This window comes from Dysidea avara, chromosome 7, assembly GCF_963678975.1.
Source record: "Dysidea avara chromosome 7, odDysAvar1.4, whole genome shotgun sequence".
Lineage (NCBI taxonomy): Eukaryota > Metazoa > Porifera > Demospongiae > Dictyoceratida > Dysideidae > Dysidea > Dysidea avara.
The window spans coordinates 16,482,869-16,503,655 of record NC_089278.1 but is presented as its reverse complement, the minus strand read 5'-3'; the positions used below and the strand labels follow the sequence as shown (position 1 = coordinate 16,503,655).

At 37.7% G+C, this 20,787-nt stretch overlaps 1 protein-coding gene and 1 long non-coding RNA gene across 2 annotated transcripts in view; one reads left to right on the top strand and one right to left on the bottom strand.

The window, feature by feature from the left end:
• The window catches only part of LOC136261067 (hemicentin-1-like), a 177,266-nt gene that overhangs the window by 4,161 nt on the left and 152,318 nt on the right, over nucleotides 1–20,787 (bottom strand). The window lies entirely within an intron of this gene.
• Nucleotides 11,979–15,067, top strand: LOC136260948 (uncharacterized). The gene is made up of 4 exons (XR_010703769.1): nucleotides 11,979–12,617; nucleotides 14,131–14,196; nucleotides 14,253–14,340; nucleotides 14,944–15,067. It is a non-coding gene; the product is annotated as an uncharacterized lncRNA (long non-coding RNA).

The window sequence follows — 20,787 nt, the reverse complement described above, 5'->3', positions numbered from 1 at the left end:
AATACAAGAAAACATTAAAACACATGCCACGTTCTTTACATTATGAAATACAAGTAAATAATCTTGCCTTGTGCAGCTGGCATGGCGAACTTCCTTTGTGTTGGTGTCAGGCAATTCAATACATGCTTAATCTTTTTTTGCCTTCACCTGGCTTAGCTACTAGGTTCTGGCTGGTTTGGCTGTCTTCCTTTATCTGGTTCATCTGGCTTGCATACTCATACAATATTGTGTAGCTATCTCCTGCAAGTTGTGTATGCATAATTATAGTGTATCACACTGATGAACCTTATTTAGCTCTAGTTGATGTTGATACTTTATTGTATATTGCTAATAATTTTTATCTGTTGATGTTGCCTATAATGTATTGCTGCATACAATACTGCAATAACGCATAGTTCTCTCCTGTACATTTTGTATAGATAATTACATATACTGTGTGCACATCACTGTGCCATTACCACACCAATGATGTACTGGCACTTAGCTACTGGTGGCCTTTAGTTACGATGCCACTATTGTGTTGTATCTGTCACTACTGTGACATATTGAGTTGATTTGGGGATCGTGCCTTCACCACCTAATAGCCTCACCGAGGGGCTGTCACGTTGGTGTATGTACTTGGTTGTATGTGACGCGGTCCTAGTAATTATTACATAACCACGTAATAAGAATAATACTTTTTTTCATCAAAGTACGTCATAAATAATTAAATAATGTATGGCTAAACCACTGCACATAAAAATATGCACTCACCGGTAATGAAATAAGTAATACACGAAGGGAAAAACTAAAAATGGATTCATCTCTACTTGCTGTAATTACGAAGTTTATTATTCCAAATAACGCTGTCCAATAAACAAACAAAATAACTTTGCGGTAAGAGTCCCTAGCAACGAACTCGTACAACCGGTTTGAAAAACGGGTTGTAGCGTATAGCAACCAACTAGTTCATATGCGCTGCGCGTTTAACCGGGCATTAGATACTACTTACAGTTGAGAAGCTCAGTGAGAAGACACTTCGAGTTAAAGGAATTGTTAGTTGATGGATGAACAGAATACCACAAATCGAGATTTAGAATGAATTTCAACATGTTTACCCCTTCATTTTATTGGTCATCACATTGTGTATTGCACACAGTTTTATTGACTGTAGAAACTAGTCTGACTTTCTATAGAGTAAGTCTGGTCACTGTGACATTCAAAATTTGTGGTGTAACACTTTTAAAACTGGTAATGCTGCCTAATCCATATGGAAAAAAATATTGGTTATGTTAATCCATATGGAAAGAAATCTTGGTTATGTTAATCCATATGGAAAGAATCTTTGGTTTTCTTTGGTTTGTAGCTGTTTGCTAATGTTTTTCGAGAACTACTCACTTTATGTGGCTGTTGGATGTACCATCCTTGCTGACATCAGTGATGTACACAGGAATTTTGAAAAGGGTTTCCAATGCAGCTAAGTGACTGTTATATTAGAATAGTTTGTATTGTCTGACTGCTTTATTAGAGTATCTCGATCTTTTCACCAAAATCATAATTCAGAACAATGCTATAAGTGTTGCTATCATGTGAAAATAAGATAAAAGTTTAAAATGTGTCCTGTTCCATGACAGATTCCAGATTCTGGAACCCTGAAGTTTCAATTTCTTAATGTTTCAAGTACAGTGTAAAATCCAAAGGGGTTTCCTGAAACCCCTGGAAACTCCTCTCCATATGCCCCTGCTAACATTATTGCGACATCACTGTTTAATGACACCTCTAAAGTTAACAGACCCTCTCTCTATGTAGAGGGGCAGACTAGATAGAAACACTATTAACATCTGTAACGTTAACCATGCTAAATTTCTAGGCCAACTGTTGGTGTTTCTTTTTCAGGTACTCATAAGTTAGACTCTAAATTGATGAATGTTCTATGAAAATACAAATAGTGGATTCTAAAGAATTTTTTGACATCTGATTCTAAAAAAATTGACATCTGTTTTCATTTCAACACTGTTGTGCAGTGGCATAGCCAGACTTTGCCATGTCTGGGCACTGGGTGGGCAAGTCATATTCAGCCATGCAACACACATACACATGCCCATCTTCATATGGACATCAATACAACATTTCAAAGAGTAGTGTATGCATTATGTAACACTACTGTATGCAAAATGACTAATATAACCTTGAGAACCCTAACTAGCTATTGGCCTGCTTAACCCATATATACATCTGAATGTGTCTTTATATAGTTTATACCTGACTATAGGAAGAAACTTGAAAGCACGAGGTGTTTTTAATGCTCTTTATCCAATTACACATGATAAATATGCTCTGCCACTAGACTAGAAACAAAGAAACAATGTTGATTGAACAAGTTGACCACACCATTTGAACTACCACTAAGTAGCATCCACATTGCTAGATGGGTGCTAATGTCTCAAATAACTTCCTCTATTCTCTGATCAGAGTTTGGACCACACCAAATGTTACATAACTTATTCTAAATGTAAACTGTCCAACACACTACTGGTTGTTTGAGCTGTGTTATTTATTCTTGTATAATAGTTAAGTACACTAGACCCTCAGTTATCCAATCCTCATTTATCCGTATCCTCGTTTATCCAAAATTGGTAACGACTGCTTTATTAGAGTATTTTGAGTACAAATGTATGTCTATTAGAGTATTTCAACAGTGCTCTGGATATAAATGTATAGACTTCAGTTTTACAAACAATTGATTTATCTGAACACTTTTACCATTGTCTGAGACACATTGTGTTTCAGATAACCAAGGGTCCACTGTACCTTCATCATATTTGACTGGTTAATAGCCGCAGCTCTTACAATAGTTGCCCCCAGATAGTGGCCACTCTACAGCCTAGAATTATTGTCATAAGAGTTGCCCTCGGATAAGAGCCACATCTAGTATCTGAATATGCTGGTACAAGTGTTGATAAGACATGTTTGGAGCAGAAACCAGGCAAAGGAGTTGTTTTAAGCCAGGAAATAACGTTTTTGAGAGAAGTTTAAATAAGTGATACCGCTGAAGGATGATTGAACAAGGCCAGTAACTTGTGAATCCATACAGACACCATGAGCTGCTACCACACAAGCCCATAGTAGCCGTCTTCACATAGCAGCCGCAGGGTTTTCTTTGTTGAAAGTTGTAGTAGCCTCAGCTGTAACTGGTCTAATGTAGTATTTGTTTTAACAACTAAATATTCCATGATTGCTGAATTGCAGCATGTGCAGTTTCTTTTACATTCAACAGAACAGTCACTCTAATATAGCAGGGAGACAGAATTAGTTGTTACTTGTTAATAGTCAGCCTCATGTTGGGTGTAGTGTTAAAAAATTCTGGATAGTATGTTTCCTACTTTTCTGTAAAGTTTCCCTAATAGAGCAGTCACCCTTATTGTCTTAGGGGTAGGGGTGGGGTGCATGGCCTACTAAGAAGCACACTAAGGTATGCCTTTCGTATATTACCAAGCTTTAGTATTTATGTATAGCTAGGCCCTAAAGTCTATCAGTTCTTCTGAATTTAATTTCATTGGAATTAGCAGCAATGAGAAGGTGTGTACACTAGAGAAATGATTGTCAGCTCACTTATTGTACAGTACGATAGTACTGATATCGTACTGTATAGTAGAGACCACAAAGGCATGGGTGTGGCCCATCCAAAAACCATCCTCATTTTTCCCAAACGATGATCTGGCAGTATTGGTTAGGTAAAACTAAGCCCAAACAAGCCTTCAGATTGACCCAACATGTTTCATACAAGTTGCTACGGAATTTGAAAAAAAATATTAACAGAATATCTACTCTTCTACTCTGTGTGTGTCTGCATGCATATGTGCATATGGTGTAGTGAGTGGTGATGATTGTGTGGTATCAATAGTCTTTTTCTAATGGTACAGGGAACAGGGAATTCTTATTATAAGCTCCGCTTGTGATTAATTCAGAGTAAACCAATTACTAGTAACTGTTAGTTACTCTGATGTAAAACTTAGACCAACAAATAAATGGTAGTTTACTCTGAAGTAAATCTCGGGGTAAACTATGCTATATACGTAGTGTCCCACCCGTTAGTTTACTGTTACATTTCTTACAGGGTAAAATGGTATATCAGTCTTCTTCCTGTGGTGAAATGACATACAGTGCTAGCTCCCTTGATTATCTGAACACTTGGTTATCCGAACAGCAGAATTGAGTTCTCTTTTGTTTATGATGTATGTTCTATTACAGTATTTGAGCTCTGTATACAAATGTATGGGGTTTGATTATCTGAACATGTCTTGGTCCCAAGGGGGTTGGATAATACTGTATTACCCTGTGATTAATGATCATGTGGAATAACACAGTTACTTTGATTATGCGAAATGGTAGCTTGAAACAGCCCTTGAATAGCCGTACTTCTATCCATTCACTAGCCAGAATAAAATCCATTGGCAAAAACTATGTAGTGTTGTTTAAGTTGTGCTACTCATTCTTGTACAGTAGCTGAGTAATTTCATCAGGTAGTCAGAATTTTTTTATTCAGAATAATATGTCCCTGAGAGGTTCCCTATACTATACATGTAACTGTATTTGTTGGATATCAAATGTGGGAATAAGCAGTTTCATGTATTCTTATTTTGTAGCAAGATAAATAAATGGAATACCTTACTATTAATGGATAAAGATAAACACTTGAAAAATATTTATGTATATTGTCAACTGTTACGTGCTTTTATGTTGTTATCATACCATATTTTTAGTGTATAGCATCAGAATTCCACTTAAACTAATGTTAGGTCATTAAGTGGGTGTTTTTCTTTGTGTTTTTTGGTGTTGAAAAAATCTACCCTACTTGCAAGCTAAAAGTTGCTCTTATGGTATTGCAAACTGACACTACATCTACATTCTTGTGGCATAATCAGGGCTATGGGGACAAGGTAGAGAGACCACCATCAATTGTGACACAAGCAGCTGATGCAATAGGACTTTGACTATCCAAACCCTTGATTATTCGCTCTTTATTAGTGACTTCTGTATTAGAGAATTTCTTCATTAGGTGAATGTTCTATTAGAGTAAGTGTATGTTCCATTAGAGTAGTTGAACGGAACTCTGTATATATTTAAACTGGCATACAAGTGTTTGGATAATGGAGGTCCTACTGTACTTATTATGCATCACAGTTAGACAAAGCTGCCACAGGTTGTTTAATACGTCAACAAATTTACTTGGTTATGTGTGACCCGGTCCTAGTAATAATAACAATAACAATAATAATAACAATAATAATGCACAAAATTTGTATTGCTGCATACATTTTACAAAAAAAAACATGAATCAATGTATTGTACAGCCAGTTTGCAGACTTAGCTGGGTTAAATGCTTTGTTACAAGTGGTGTTGAGTCAACACAGGACTGAGATTGAATTATAACTATCCAACTAGCTATTTCTCTTGTGAATTGCAATAGATCAAAACTTACTCTCAAACCTGCCGTGTGCATAATGCTTTTATCACCTGCCTTTCATTCCACTCTCTCCATCTACACATTCTAACTATGAAATGGCCATCTTATACTTAATATTGCACCCTCCACTTCGCAAATATTATTTTCTTTTCCTGGAAAGCGCCACTCGTGTAGTCAGTGTAGTGATCGTTTCTTCACAACATCGACGGTAACCCACAATCGATTGTTTGGGCTTAATCAGCTTTGCTGTCTGCCCTTTTCCCCCAAATAAATAAATAAATCGATAATTTGGGGTAAACACGAGGTGTAGCGCTCTAGCTTACCCATGCTGCTTCGACGGGATCAAGACTTCACGCAGCAGCTTAGGTAAGAAAAAGTAACGATACGATAATAATAATAACTATAATAATACATGTTATAAAGACTAATAATAAAGAATTACGAAGTGGATATTTAGCCGGTCACCGGTCACGGTGCAAATATTTATTTAGCCAGTCGTTTGTTGGGAAGTGTCACCTATAACTCTAGTATCAAGCACACCAGTTGTATGAAGCCGGGCCAACCCTAGCTCGCCTCGAACTCACCCAAAAACTTACCTTCATACAGGCAGTGAAAGTCATCATTACATTTAACAAGCAAACGTCAGGTTAGCGTTAGGGTTAGGGTCGGGTTCAGCTTTGGTTTCTTCTTCACTGGTATGGTTAGACTATATAGTATTTTATATTTGTAACATTTAAATAGTACAAAAACAAAAGGAGTAGCCAGCAAGCACCGGTTGTACAGTGGTAGAGCATTGGTACTCTAAACCTGGATGTGTGGATACATAATCTATTCCAAACACAAAGGGTCCAATTTTACCCGACTCTGGTCCTACACTTATTTCTCACCCAATAACCAAGTCTGGCCCCACTATTCCACCTAATAATATTACAACAAATAATATTATAAACCCCCATATTAATCCCATTCGGAACACTTCTCTTGTGTTCCGAAAGGGAATAATACTCATACTAATACAACTGATTCAAGGTAATAATAAAACAATTTTTAACATTTTCAATTAGCAAAAACAATTAATATATTAATTGCGATTAAAAATCATCCTATACTCAATATATTTTAATAAAGGAAACAAAACTAAAAAATAAATAAAATAAAAGGCGGTCGCAAATTGCCCAATAACTACATACGGCTCTTCCACTGGTCGGCCACCAATTAGAGTTAATAAAACAATATCCCCCACCATAAACCAAAAAGCCAGTTCGAGTCTAGGTCATGTCACACTTTTTTTCTTCGTTTCTTAAACCTTTTTGTGTCACAATTTTTTCTAAGTTTTTTTTTTAAATTGCAATGACCGGCTAAATATCAACAGCCAAAGAATTACTGTTGTGAAAATTTGATCAGCACAAATGGCCGAACAACGGCTACACTGATCGGTCAACAGCATCACTTGGTCGGAAAATGGCCGATGGCCAACTGATAGTAATGCACTACATAGCATAGTACTTTAGGAGAGGACAGATTCTGGCATTTAATTAAGTTATGTGTTGGCGGATCCAGGGGGGGGCTTTGGGGGCTGAAGCCCCCCCTTCATATTTTAGGCTTTACTTGATCAATATGCTGAGTATTATAATGAAATTTTGTCTTAGCATAATTATATGATCACTAATAATACAAATACTCATAAAACCACCTTATAAAACATCTCTCCAAGGTATTATCAGTAGATTTATGCTAAAGTTTATGCAACAAGGACCCGGATCAACATTGGAGGTGTACAAGATCGAGATACTCTAATAGAGCAGTCAGCTAACTACTCTAATAGAACATTCACTGGAAACATGTAGTTGGTTCTGTTATGGAATTTTTCCAAATCTGCCTGCACTTATACATACAATGAAGTGCATTAGTCTGTTTAAAGGGCTTCATTCATGCATCTACTTGTGTAGTTAATATATATGGCAATACTTAATTCAGGTACACAATTTCCATTGAAAATGCTCTCAGATTCAATCTTGTATTGTTCAAATTTCAAACTTTTCCACTTTCAACATTATTGTTCTAACATGCACCCATTCAGTGTTGTGCAAGTGAGAGGGGTGCATCATGTACTTGGTTGTCTGTACCTACCAAAACTTTTCCATTAGCAAAATGCTTCAGAGAGCCATACCTATAATCTAAAGGCAATATATAAAATATCTACAGGTATGAATTTTATGTGGAAATGTCTCCAAATTGCAGTATTTTAGCATCTATTTTTCAAAATTTTCCTGGGGGGGCATGCCCCCAGACCCCCCTAGTTACAGCATGCTTTGCATGCTGGGAAGTGTGCTTTGCACAGCTCTACCTAAGAGATTAGTACCTTGAGTTAGCCCCCCCCCCCCCCCCCCCTTTTATAAATCCTAAATCCGCCCCTGTGGTTTAGTGGTGACTACAAGCTTTTCCCCACAATATACTGCAGGTAAGTAGAATTCGAGGAAACAGGACAGGAATAGAAAGCGGGAATGGGAATGACCCACAGAAAATGCTTGATAAAGATCATCATGCAATATACAGTGTTTCTTTGCAGCATTGGTTGGATCATTTTGCTACAACAATCGAAACACTGTAATAGAGCAGTCACCTGCATAAAACACTTTAACAGAGCAGTCAAGAATATTTTGTTAACTATCCCACCAGGGACTCACAATGATGGCCTGTGAATTGATGAACTATAGCTGTCATAGATTAGGTATATAGATTGGCTAAGTCATCAATATAGAAAGTTAGCTACTCCTTTGAAACCATTAACAATTTAAAATATTCAACTATCAAGGCCATCCAGCTTTCCTTGATGTCTCTGTCTGCAATACTCTCTCTCCATCCACCATCTCTCATACGTCAGTCTCTGCTGGGGCTGCTGCTGCTGCTCTGCTGCTGTTGCTGCTGCTGCTGCTGCTGCTGCTGCTGCTGCTGCTGCTGCTGCTGCTGCTGCTGCTGCTGCTGCTGCTGCTGCTGCTGCTGCTGCTGCTGCTGCTGCTGCTGCTGCTGCTGCTGCTGCTGCTGCTGCTGCTGCTGCTGCTGCTGCTGCTACTGGAGAGGCTCTCAAAGATAAACATCACGACAACAATATTGTAGCTGCTGGAAGACTGTTCTATCCTTTGATTGTGGAGACTTTCGGAATATAGACTCCTATTGCTACAGAAACTTTAAAGAATATTCTGCAAGAACTACCACAAGAAATAGACTGCCAACCAAGAAGGCTTTCAGGAATTTGATCCAGCAACTCTCCATGTGCCTTTGGAGATATAATGCAAAGATTGTTCTCTGCTGCTGGGCCCTCCATCCAGCTGTGGAGGAAGAGGTCTGATTTGTTTGTTTTGTGTGTGTGTGTGTGTGTGTGTGTGTGTGTGTGTGTGTGTGTGTGTGTGTGTGTGTGTGTGTGTGTGTGTGCTCCCTTTGCTATGGAAAATTGTATCTAATCCAAAACAGCCCACTGCTTGAAGGTTCTTAGTTTACTAATTTGTTAAGATGCCTTACTGTAGTTATACTGATAGTAAAGTGTCAGTAAACTTAAGTATATGGAACATAATTATTTTACTAAGTTTTAAACTCTCAGTAAAACATCAGTGAATGTGGGTTTACTGAAAAACTACTAAAATAACAAACAATTAACTGTTCCATATACTGGGGATATACCACTGTAGTAAACTAAGATACTTCAAGCAGTGGCCAAGCTGTAAAAAAAGAGTGCAGCCCTCAGAAAGGCTATAGTGAAAAATGTGAAATCCAAGGTGGCGGCCAAGAAATGGCTGTGATGGTAGGTTAATGGTAAAAATTTTAATAATGACAATTCAGGTGAATTTGGTGACGCTTGGTCTTGGCACAAAATTCACCTGAATTGTCGTTATTAAAATTTTACCATCACAGCCATTTCTTGGCTGCCACCTTGGATTTCACATCTTTTTTCATCATAGCCTTCCTGAGGGCCGCACTCTTTTTTTTACAGCTTGGCTGTTTTGGATTAGATATCACTTCTTTTTTGTATTTGTAAACCCCAAAGCCGGCCTATGGCCATATTTAGGGCTTTTTAACCTATCTTTTGTTTTTTACCACAGGAAGAAGAAAAAGATGAAGCAGATTTAACTAATTCAGATTTTATCAGTAAATGTACATTATATATATATCCACCTCAAAAACACCTTCGCTGTAAAAAAAGGCGCGTCCAAGAAACTACAAGTACTTGTAATCCAAACAGCTCAGTTGTAGGGAAAGACTTCATAAAAGTAAAAATAACTGGTAACTTAAAGAGCTGATATCTGGAGCGGCCAAGAATCAATCTTTACTCATACTAAATTTTTTTAATCCATGAAAGAACACCTTGCATTGGCTGTAAAAAAAAAGTGCACCCATGAAAGTAACTGGCAATTGAAATAGCTGATATCTGAAGCGGCCAAGAATGAATGCTGATATACAACTGATTGGAATTAACAAAAAGTTTAACATCGAACCTTTATCTTTCAGCTGTGTTCTACATTCACTCTTGCTGAATCATAAATTGATTTCTTTTAACTCTAATTGGCTGATAATTTGGCCACCTTTTTTTTGCTCTATACACTGAATATTAAAAAAGGCGGCCAAATTACCAGCCAATTAGAGTTAAAAGAAATCAATTTATGATGCAGCAAGAGTGAATGTAGAACACAGCTGAAAGATAAAAGTTCGATGTTAAACGTTTTGTTAATTCCAATCAGTTGTATATCAGCATTCATTCTTGGCCGCTTCAGATATCAGCTATTTCAATTGCCAGTTACTTTCATGGGTGCACTTTTTTTTACAGCCAATGCAAGGTGTTCTTTCATGGATTAAAAACATTTAGTATGAGTAAGATTGATTCTTGGCCGCTCCAGATATCAGCTCTTTAAGTTACCAGTTATCTTTACTTTTATGAAGTCTTTCCCTACAACTGAGCTGGTTGGATTACAAGTACTTGTAGTTTCTTGGACGCGCCTTTTTTTACAGCGAAGGTGTTTTTGAGGTGGATATCACTCATTTTTGTTATATAGTGATAGTCCCACTGGGGGAACAACAAAATTGTTAAAAATTTAATGATAACATTTGGATGACTGATATTGGGAAATTAGCAATAATATTATTATCTTAGAGAGTCAAACATGTGCACCTTTCATCTTGTTTGACAAAGGCATGCACATTACAGACTGTTCACACTGTAAATTTGGAAGTATGAATTTACAGTGTAGAATAGACAGACTGTTCTATAGATTTATGTTTACTGTGGCGTTCATTCACTATTTACAACATCTCACATCTGTGGTAAATGCTTTAGATTATGCACATAATTAGCAAGTGCCCACAATTACTACACAGCTAGCTATTGACTGTTCTATTAGAGTATATTTATCTTTTTTATAATATTATTTACAAAATATATCTGTGGAATACTTCAGGCATCTTATGCTCAAACTTAGCTAAGTGTTAACTGGGTGCGTAATAAATTACTACACAGCTAGCTATGTATAATTTTGACTGAATTCATAATACAGACAATTTATTGCACAAGCATTGATTGATGGTAATACGACGCAATGCTTACCAGCAGCTATAGCGATCTTACTTAGTTCACTGCAGCTATATACATGTAAGTCTCAGATTACATTTCAAGTGTTTTTGTGTTGTGGCACTGTAGGGAAACACTATGCATCTTCTCATCTCAATAACTGCATCATCATCATATTTATAGATCAACTGTTGTAACTGGATTGACAAGGTGTACTGATTTTCTAGTCATATAAAATCAATAAAGAGGGATCAGTAAAGAGGATGGAGGGAAACCAACAAGATATCAGATAATTGAACAAGAATTATAGGAGGAACAGTCACAATGCACTTAAATAAAACATATTCAAAACTCTTTGCTGATACAATAACCATGAACTCTGCTCTGACAATTATCTTATCATTGTGTTGAACATTAAATAATTTGATTCTTAGTGTGGAGCTAGAGCCTTACATTTCCCAGGCCTCATAGTACATGGAATAACAATTTATACTGGCAGATGAAAGAATATCTTGTATATGCAACCTGAAAGCTAAACCCTAGTGGGATAGCATTTAATAATAATAAATAAATACATATAGTCATTATTATCAAGAGTCCATGCAAGCGTACAACAAGAGTTCATTTTAATATGGGACTCTAACTATCTTTTGGACAATGTATATAGGGCATCAGAAGATACAACCAGTGCATTGAGATCTAAGCCTTTTTGACTGGAATTAAACAAACTTTCAAACTTGATGAAGCGAATTTGGTCACTGAAGGACTAGCTAAAAGTTGCAGTATACTTAGCTAAAATTTTCTGAGGGAATATGTCCCAGAGGCCCAGACTATATAGACCAGTTGACTTAGCCTTAGCTACCACTTTCACCTTACTCTGGTGCCCCTGATGTATCAGCAACATAATAGTAGCTATAGAAAAAGCTAGTTAATGCCATAGGCATAGCTAGGGGTGGGCATTTGCCCTACCATCATGCGTTCTATGCTACCATATGCATCATCACACAAAAAATCCTATAGCTAGGCTATAGTACACACGTACCGCAATGCTGAGCCATGACTAAGGACAAGTACCACACAAGACTGACAATTTAATATCACGTGATCTATTTAGGGGAAGTCCCTTGGAATGTCCCTGCAACACCCGAAGTGGACACACGTGATACGCGGTTTTGATTAAAATTGAACAAATGTTGTTTAAAATGGCAGCCCAAGAAGGAGAGTGAGAGTAACGAGACTGAGTAATCAACATTAAGTCTTGTTGTAACTGGATTTCATTTCATGGTGAGGTGTACTTTAATGCAGCGGCCGTACACCGTTGTTGAAGTATGAAAGAACCCGTGAAAGAATAAGAGTCTGGAGTGGAGGTTAACGAAACTGATTAGATCGAGGATTAGATCAACATCGACGCACACCGATTAACTGCATTTGCAGTATTTTAGAGTCCCGCCAGGCGAAAACTCCTAGTAGCTCCACTAGCTCATATTAATCTCATGGCGAGATTGTAGTGACAAGGTGTACGGGACCAATTACCAAAAAACCATGGCTATCTTATCATTTGCCACTTACATCATCATCAGAATTCTTGGAACTTTGGCTGCAGATGAAAAGTCAGTAAGTGAATCTGTGTCAGATATCAATGTTTGTATGAAAAGGTATACCCATTCACATGTTCTGGTCTAAATTACTGAATTGTGACTGGATCTACGAAAACCGTTCTTATCGCCCAAGACAGGAAGTTTGATTTTTTCACACAAACACAAAGCTTAATGAATGCACTATCAAGTTTCACTGCCACAGTCGACCAAAGTAAAGTGGTCTGCTTTTGCTGGCTGCTTTTCTAGAGCACAGTGGCGAGCCGTACGAGTGGTCTGGGGTCTTGATGGAGCCCTGACCAACCAGGAGATGGCTGTGTGTGGCTGTACAGCTCTGTGGTGTTGGACAATGACCTGTGCTGTAAGTTTCCTTTCATTTTAGCCAGTTCTGAGCCCTGAATGGCCTATAACTTGGCCTAATGCATCCCAGCACGTCTCTTTTCAGTTTTTGAACACCATCTTGCCCGCCTTCCAGGGCCCCCGCCTCCCACCCTTCTGGAGCTCGCCTGATACAGACAACCTCGGTTTAAAAACTATCTAAAATGGCGGGAAACTTAGCTGTTGACTACTTCTTCAGTGGATGATCAGGAAGGTAAGACATTGTTGTGAAACATGTGAAAATTTGGTATGCGTAGCTACCACCATTGGCCAGCTACAACACACAGAATATTTAAAACCGACGTTTCTCGATACTTTTAAATGGACGATAAGACCGGTTTTCCCAGAGACAGTCACAATTTATGTACAGTGAAACATGAAGAAGTTTGCTGCATGGTTATTTTGTTTAATCATGGAACACTGTCATTTTCACAAACTAACCTGCAGAACTAATTCACAGTGCTTTTGTTCAATTGTAACAATAATGTAGTGAAGGTTAATAATGGCTGTTAAGACATCAAAATAGATCAGAGCGTTCCTTTCCAAATATCTGGCATTCAATTTGCCATAGAAAAAGTAAGTGATTTTCAATCTTAAAATGACGAGCTTAAATTTTGCTGATTTCCTTCTGCTATAGCTCATCTTAATCACTATTCACTGCTATTTCCAAATCTGGTTCGGAATCTGAGGTATCTATCACATGTCATGGCCGTTGGGTTATTACGCCTTTTATTGCATGACCCCAAAACACTCAATACAAAATGTATGGGGGAATTCGCTACACGTAGTCAGTTTAGGCCATTTTGACAAGCCAAAATTTCCGTGAATTGGAGGCATCATTGTACTCGCAGAGAGTTGCTCTACATGTATCAAATTCAGAAAGTTACTAAACAGACTTGAGGTAGGTGGTACACGATAATTAATTTAATTTTTATATTGAAATGTATTGGACATGCTGTTCCAGCTGCATGGCGTGTTTGCCATGAACAAAAGTGTAGCAAATGTCTGCAAACTTCTTGATATGCCTGTCTATTCAGGTCTCTGTGTAACAATGTCAACTGTTTAAATGAATAAAATCCCCAAATGTTTATTTTGTGCAAAAAGTGATAAATTTAAGTGTATTGCATTTAATGCTCACCTATCTGTTCTTACAGGCAATCTAGTCATAGTGATTCACCCATTAACAGTGGATGTGGTTGTGATACTTAACTCTGGACCAGGTAGGACCTTTTTTTAGTATTGTGAATTTCATACGATTGGTCTCTTGTGTTGTCAGATTACCAAGCAAGTTGTGTTTTGTGGTGACCACAAACCCAGCCCTAGTGATAATTGGCCAGTTGTCTGATTAGCAGTTTTGACTTAAGGTATGTGCACAAGCTCACAGCAATTGCTTTATAAGTTGTACTTTTATGCACTAGTGTAACTTAATGTTATTTAAGATCAGGTATTGGTTGTAAAATGGGTTAAACAATATTATCAGGTATTCACTTAGCTTAAAAGTGGGAATTGGTACAATTGCAATCCTGAATTTCCTGTTGTATAGCCAAGAAATATATTTACCATGTTGTACATTCTGTTTGGTGGCTACTTGTTGTTTGACAGGTCTCATGTTTACGTACTTAGGCACCAAAACACATTTACGTTACCTCTGGTACACACTAGAAATTTCAGAGGGGGTTTCAGATTCCACTCAACTTCAGCCTAGCTAAAAGTCAAAGACCAAAAATAAAGGTCACAACCTGCTGTAGAACGTCGTAATTGTGATTTCAAAGGCTAAAATATGAAGTTTTTCATTTTACACCCATAAGACGACTCGTCAATAAATTTTGGGCGTGCTATTTCCAGAGAGGGTTTCAGCTGAAACTATTGTAACCCCCCTGTATCTGCCACTGGTACACCAGATTCACTTATAGTCTTAAATATAATTTTTTTAATGTTTAATTCAGTGCCTGCTTGTTCTTTTACAGGGCTCACTTAATGTTGTGTCATCATGCAGATATCCAAGAAATAATCACTTGGTGTTAAATTGATGTTTATTAAATTTTTGTTATGCGTTGTAATAGCATTGTTATATGTTTACTCTACCACAAGGAATTTTTATGAATTTTGCAGCCATCGTATCCACAATTAGAATTGCCTCATTTGTTCTGTCACAGCAGTTCACACTTCCACAAAGCACCATCAGCTTAAGGTGGAGTGTAGTGGCTTTCATTATGTACGTAAACTAATGTAGGACAACAAAGCTTTGTCTGGAATGTGGTTCGTGGTTTGTGACTACATGAGTCTTCAGTGGTCATTCCACACAACTTACAAAATATTTCTTGTATCATAAGTGGTGCATGGCACTAAATGGAGTATTGACTAATGATTTGTAGTGTCTGTACATTCTTCACGCTTTCACACCTTGTTTGTAAGACATCTGCCGATTATAAATGCTCGCATGGGGCGTGGCACTAAATGGACTCTAAAAGATTTCTGCTCAAAACGCCTTCCCTAGGGAACTTACGGGTCTGCACGCTTTCACAACCTGTTTGTCAGACATTAGGGCTTGTGTCCACATCGTGTCTTTAAAAGTTACTGTAGGGATTACAGGTTTGAATGGAGAAAATACGCGTAGGGCCAACTAGAATTAGATAATGTCAGGCCTAGATGGCCGGTACAAACACGGGTAAGATGACTGGTATAACGTGACGATACGTGTAACACAAAGTAGAGAAATAAAGTGAAATATGTCTAAATACGGCTAAATTTTTTTATTTTAGCAAGGTCGCAAGAAAACGACGACTAAAGATTTTTTTATTACGTAACGTAATAAAAATCTATTGAGAAATGTTGCATAATCCAGGGCTAATATTGCAAAACCGACCCTACAGGTAAATAACTCACAGTAGTGGCCGCGTCTTTTAATTGGGCGTGCGCTTCATAGTTTCTTGGCCGCGCGCCTCACTACCGTGAGTCTTGATACATGTAATAGTTATCTAATCCAAAACAGCCAAGCTGTAAAAAAGTGTGCGGCCCTCAAAAAGGCTATGGTGAAAAAAGATGTGAAATCCAAGGTGGCGGCCAAGAAATGGCTGTGATGGTAGGTTAATGGTAAAAATTTTAATAACGACAATTCAGGTGAATTTGGTGCCAAGACCAAGCGGCACAAAATTCACCTAAATTGCCTTTATTAAAATTTTAACCATTAACCTACCATCACAGCCATTTCTTGGCCGCCACCTTGGATTTCACATCTTTTTTCACCATAGCCTTTTTGAAGGCCGCACACTTTTTTTACAGCTTGGCTGATTTAGATTAGATTTCATTTCTTTTTGTATTTGTATACCCCAAAGCCGGCCATAGGCTGGCTTTGGGACTTTTAACCTATCTTTTTTTCTTTACCACAGGAAGAAGAAAAGATGAAGCAGATGTACTTTAATGATTTTATCAGTAAATGTAAAAATTATATATATATATAATACATATATTTATTACAGAACTCTCCATGGTGGTTTCTTTGTAACTGAACACTCTACAAGGTGACTTCTTCTAGCTGGTCTCTCTACAGGGTGAATTGTTTGTAGCTGAATGATCTACAAGGTAACTTCTTCTAGCTGATCTCTCTACAGGGTGATTTGTTTGTAGCTGAACTATCTACAAGGTAAATTCTTCTAGCTGATCTCTCTACAGGGTGATTTGTTTGTAGCTGAATTCTGTACAGGTGATTTGTTTGCAGCTGAGCTCTTTACAGAATGGTTTCTTTGTAGCTGAACTCTCTACAAGGTAACTTCTTCTAGCTGATGTCTCTACAAGGTCATTAGTTTATATCTGAACTCTCTACATGGTGGTTTCTTTGTAACTGAACACTCTACAAGGTGACGTCTTCTAGCTGATCTTTCTACAGGGTGATTTGTTTGTAGCTGAACTCTCTACAAGGAAACTTCTTCTAACTGATCTCTCTACAGGGAGATTTGTCTGTAGCTGAACTCTCTACAGGTGATTTGTTTGCAGTTGAACTCTCTACATGATGGTTTCTTTGTAGCTGAACTCTCTACAAGGTAACTTCTTCTAGCTGATCTCTCTACAGGGAGATTTGTTTGTAGCTGAACTCTCTACATGATGGTTTGTTTGTAGCTGAACTCTCTGCAAGGTAACTTCTTCTATTGATCTCTCTACAGGGCGATTTGTTTGTAGCTGAACTCTCTACATGGTGGTTTCTTTGTAGCTGAACTCTACAAGGTGTATTCTCCTAGGTGAACTATCTCTTTCCATAGTTGTATGAACTCCCTACAAACTAACTTCTTCTAGCTAATCTCTCTACAGGGTGAATTATTTGTAGCTGATCTCTGTACAGGGTGACTTGTTTGTAGCTGATCTCTATACAGGTTACTTGTTTCTAGCTGATCTCTTGAATTCTCTTCAGGGTGACTGCTCTATTAGGATGACTGCTCTATTAGAGTATCTCGATCTCGCACTTGCTGCACCAAGTTGGATTTCGTGTTATAACTCCGTGACTTTAAATCTGATTCTTCTACATCATTGAAGAGCCTTTCTAAGATGATTACTCGATCTGTACAACGATTTTCAAAGCATTACCCCAAGCGGTTTATCTGGTAGGCGTGGCAAGCAGTTGTTTTTTTATTAGCTAATCTCGATTGCATAATTATTACACACTGTTGGTTTTTTCGTTGTATCTTCCTGGTTTTTAGCTCGATTTCTTTCAAACCACAAAAGGTTTGAGGTTCAATAGTTAACCTATTCACCCACCGATTGTCAGCTTCTTCCCATACGCGGTTTACCCTGTAGGCGTGACAACATATTGGTGTTATTTATCGTGAATAATCGTGAATAACTCTTTGCCTGTTTATCGTATTCCAGCCAAGTTGGTACCAAGATGCGCCTTTATACCCCCCTTCTGTGTGCCAAATTTCAAGGCAATCAGATATGGCGTTTGCGTCTTATAGTAGAGATTTCCAACTAATTAAATAACTAACATTCCATGCATTCATTAGTATGACAAATATTGTGCTATTTTTCAGCGTCATTTTAGTGTAAACCCCACCTCAATCGGTGGTTCCTATCGAAAGATATAAGCAAAAGAAGTTGACAGTTTGATGATTTTTGTGTACAGCATTTTCAATGCTTTTTATGTATATCACATGGCACCAAACACAATATTCAAAGTGTCATAAAACTAGATAGGAAACTATTAATAACATGAAATTTTCACCACGTATCTATTTTATGGAGAACAGCATATGAGCTAGGTAAAACCTCTCAAGAGTGACCACTTCTTTGTAGACTGACCACTCAGAATATTACACGAATAAAGCAAGTGATTCACAAATAAAACTGTGTATATTGTGTAACACTAAGTATACACAGGTACCCAATACATTTTCAGGGATAGCTAACTAGAAAAATCAGTAATACTATATAACATGGTAAGTAGTGACATCACAAGTCACCATCAACAAATACTTTGGAAACATGACAATCAGATAACAAAATATAAGACCAATATTATTTTAAAAATTGATTTGTTTGGACACTGTTCAGCTTTATTTGTCACATTGTAAGCACTAAGGATGATAATTATTATATAACACAATGACATCAGTATACTACAAAGAGAAATTATTCTGACCAAAATTACAATCACTGAAGCTGCTATAAAATAGATCAAAACAGCAATAAATACACCAGAATATAACAGGTAAGTGTGAAGCCATGCAAGGCTGGTATCACGTGCCAGTCTCCACTTTTACGTTCCACCTTGAACCTTATATTGCAATTCCGCACAAGACAACAAACTGCTCACCTTCAAACTATACTTGCATCGATGCAGAGGGATGTCTTGAAGTCCCGGGTGATTGTAATGCTGGATTCTGAACAGTGTTAGTTGGCGATTTACCTTTTAAAGAGCCATATTTTCGTCGTAATCCAACTTCAATCGTCCTCCAATCAAAAAACACATGGCAGAATCGACATCAGCGTATAGGGTTTGCCCAGGAACACTTTTTTCGTCCTCATCAGCCATAGGTTCACGCGGAAACACTCGGAAACTTTGGCTATCACTGGTGCCGCATTTTTCCAATTAGAATTACGTATGCAATTATTTGTATGGGATCCCTATGGGGATTTTTATTTCTCAAACTTTGATTTGACATATTTCAATAAATACCGCATGGATTATAATCCAGTGAAGTGCATTACGAAGTACGAAGCATTGACTACCATTAACTGGAACGGCAGCTTGTGAAACATTTATTGAAGGTGTGTAATTTAAGTAGCAAAAATATGTGCGAAAAATTGGTTGGTTGGAAATCGCTATTTATAGCAGTTTTTGTAAGTGTGCGAAAAGAGGAAGAAAAATAAGAAGAAAAAAAAATGAAGAAACTAAGCCAATTGTTGAAGTCGCATATCTCGGGAACGCTTGAAGCGATTTCGCTCAAATTTGGATTGTGGAGTGCTGAAGTTGGAGGGCGTGTCCACAGCAAAATCGTCTTGTTTCATCAAGGCAGCACAGAACTACGAAGGTGCAAAAAATTGCATTTTCGTTCTTCCTGTCAATATACTCACGGGTGTTGCGCGCCGGCTTCTTGGGCCGCACAACACACTACCGTGTGTCTTGATACCACGGGCATGAGTGCGTATATACAGGCAAAGCACAAGTGCCCGTGCTATAACTAATATGTTCTACTTTAGCATGTAGACCCACCTAATTGGCAAAATCTTTAGTTGCTATACCCTTCTCTTATATAGGGAACCAAGTAAGCTGTGATTTGGGATTGAATTTTTCCAAACAAACTGTGATTGTGGGATTCAATTTTAATACATCAAACAGTAGTTTGATTTTACTTTTGTTAATTATGTTACTTTAATTGCTACATTTACAAAAGTACAAAACAAACTACTGTTGATGTATTAAAATTGAATCCCACAATCACAGGTTGTTTGGCAGAATTCAATCCCACAATCACAGCTTGCTTGATTCCCTATATAAGAGAAGAGGATAACAGTATAACATCAAAGAAATCTGATGATTTCTGGATAAGGTGTGCACTCCTATTAGGTGTGCAATATCTCAAGTTAACAAGATATACGTAGTGCATATATCTCGTTAAGGCAGTGTATAACAAGATATACGCACTGAGATATACACACTGGTAGCAACGCGTATATCTTGTTAACATTTTGAGTCAGTGCAATATGTGATATATATGCACTGGATTTCCTTTGATCTGAGGTGTGAAAGTGGTACATATATACATATATATATAATACATACATTTATCACATGTCAATTATTCCCTATGGATAACTTGTTTGCAGCTGATCTCTTTACTGGGTGACATGAAATGTAGCTGAACTCTCTACAGGGTGATTTGCTTGTAGATGAACTCTCTACAGGATTCTCTTACGGGGTGACTTGTTTCTAGCTGAACTCTCTGCAGGGTTATCTGTTTGTAGTTGAACTCTCTACAGGGTGATTTGTTTGTAACTGAACTCTCTACAGGGTGATTTGTTTGTAACTGAACTCTCTACAGGGTGATTTTTTTGTAGCTAAAGTCTCGACAAGATGATTTGTTTCTTACTGATCTCTCTACAGGGTTATTTGTCTGGCTTATCTCTCTAAAGGGTGATTTGTTTTTGTAGCTGAACTCTCTACAGGGTGATCTTTCTAGCTGACCTCTCTACAGGATGACTTGTTTCTAGCTGAACTCTCTACAGGGTAATTTGTTTGTAGCTGAACTCTCTACAAGGTAACTTCTTCTAGCTGAACTCTCTACAGGGTGACTTGTTTCTAGCTGATCTCTCTATAGGGT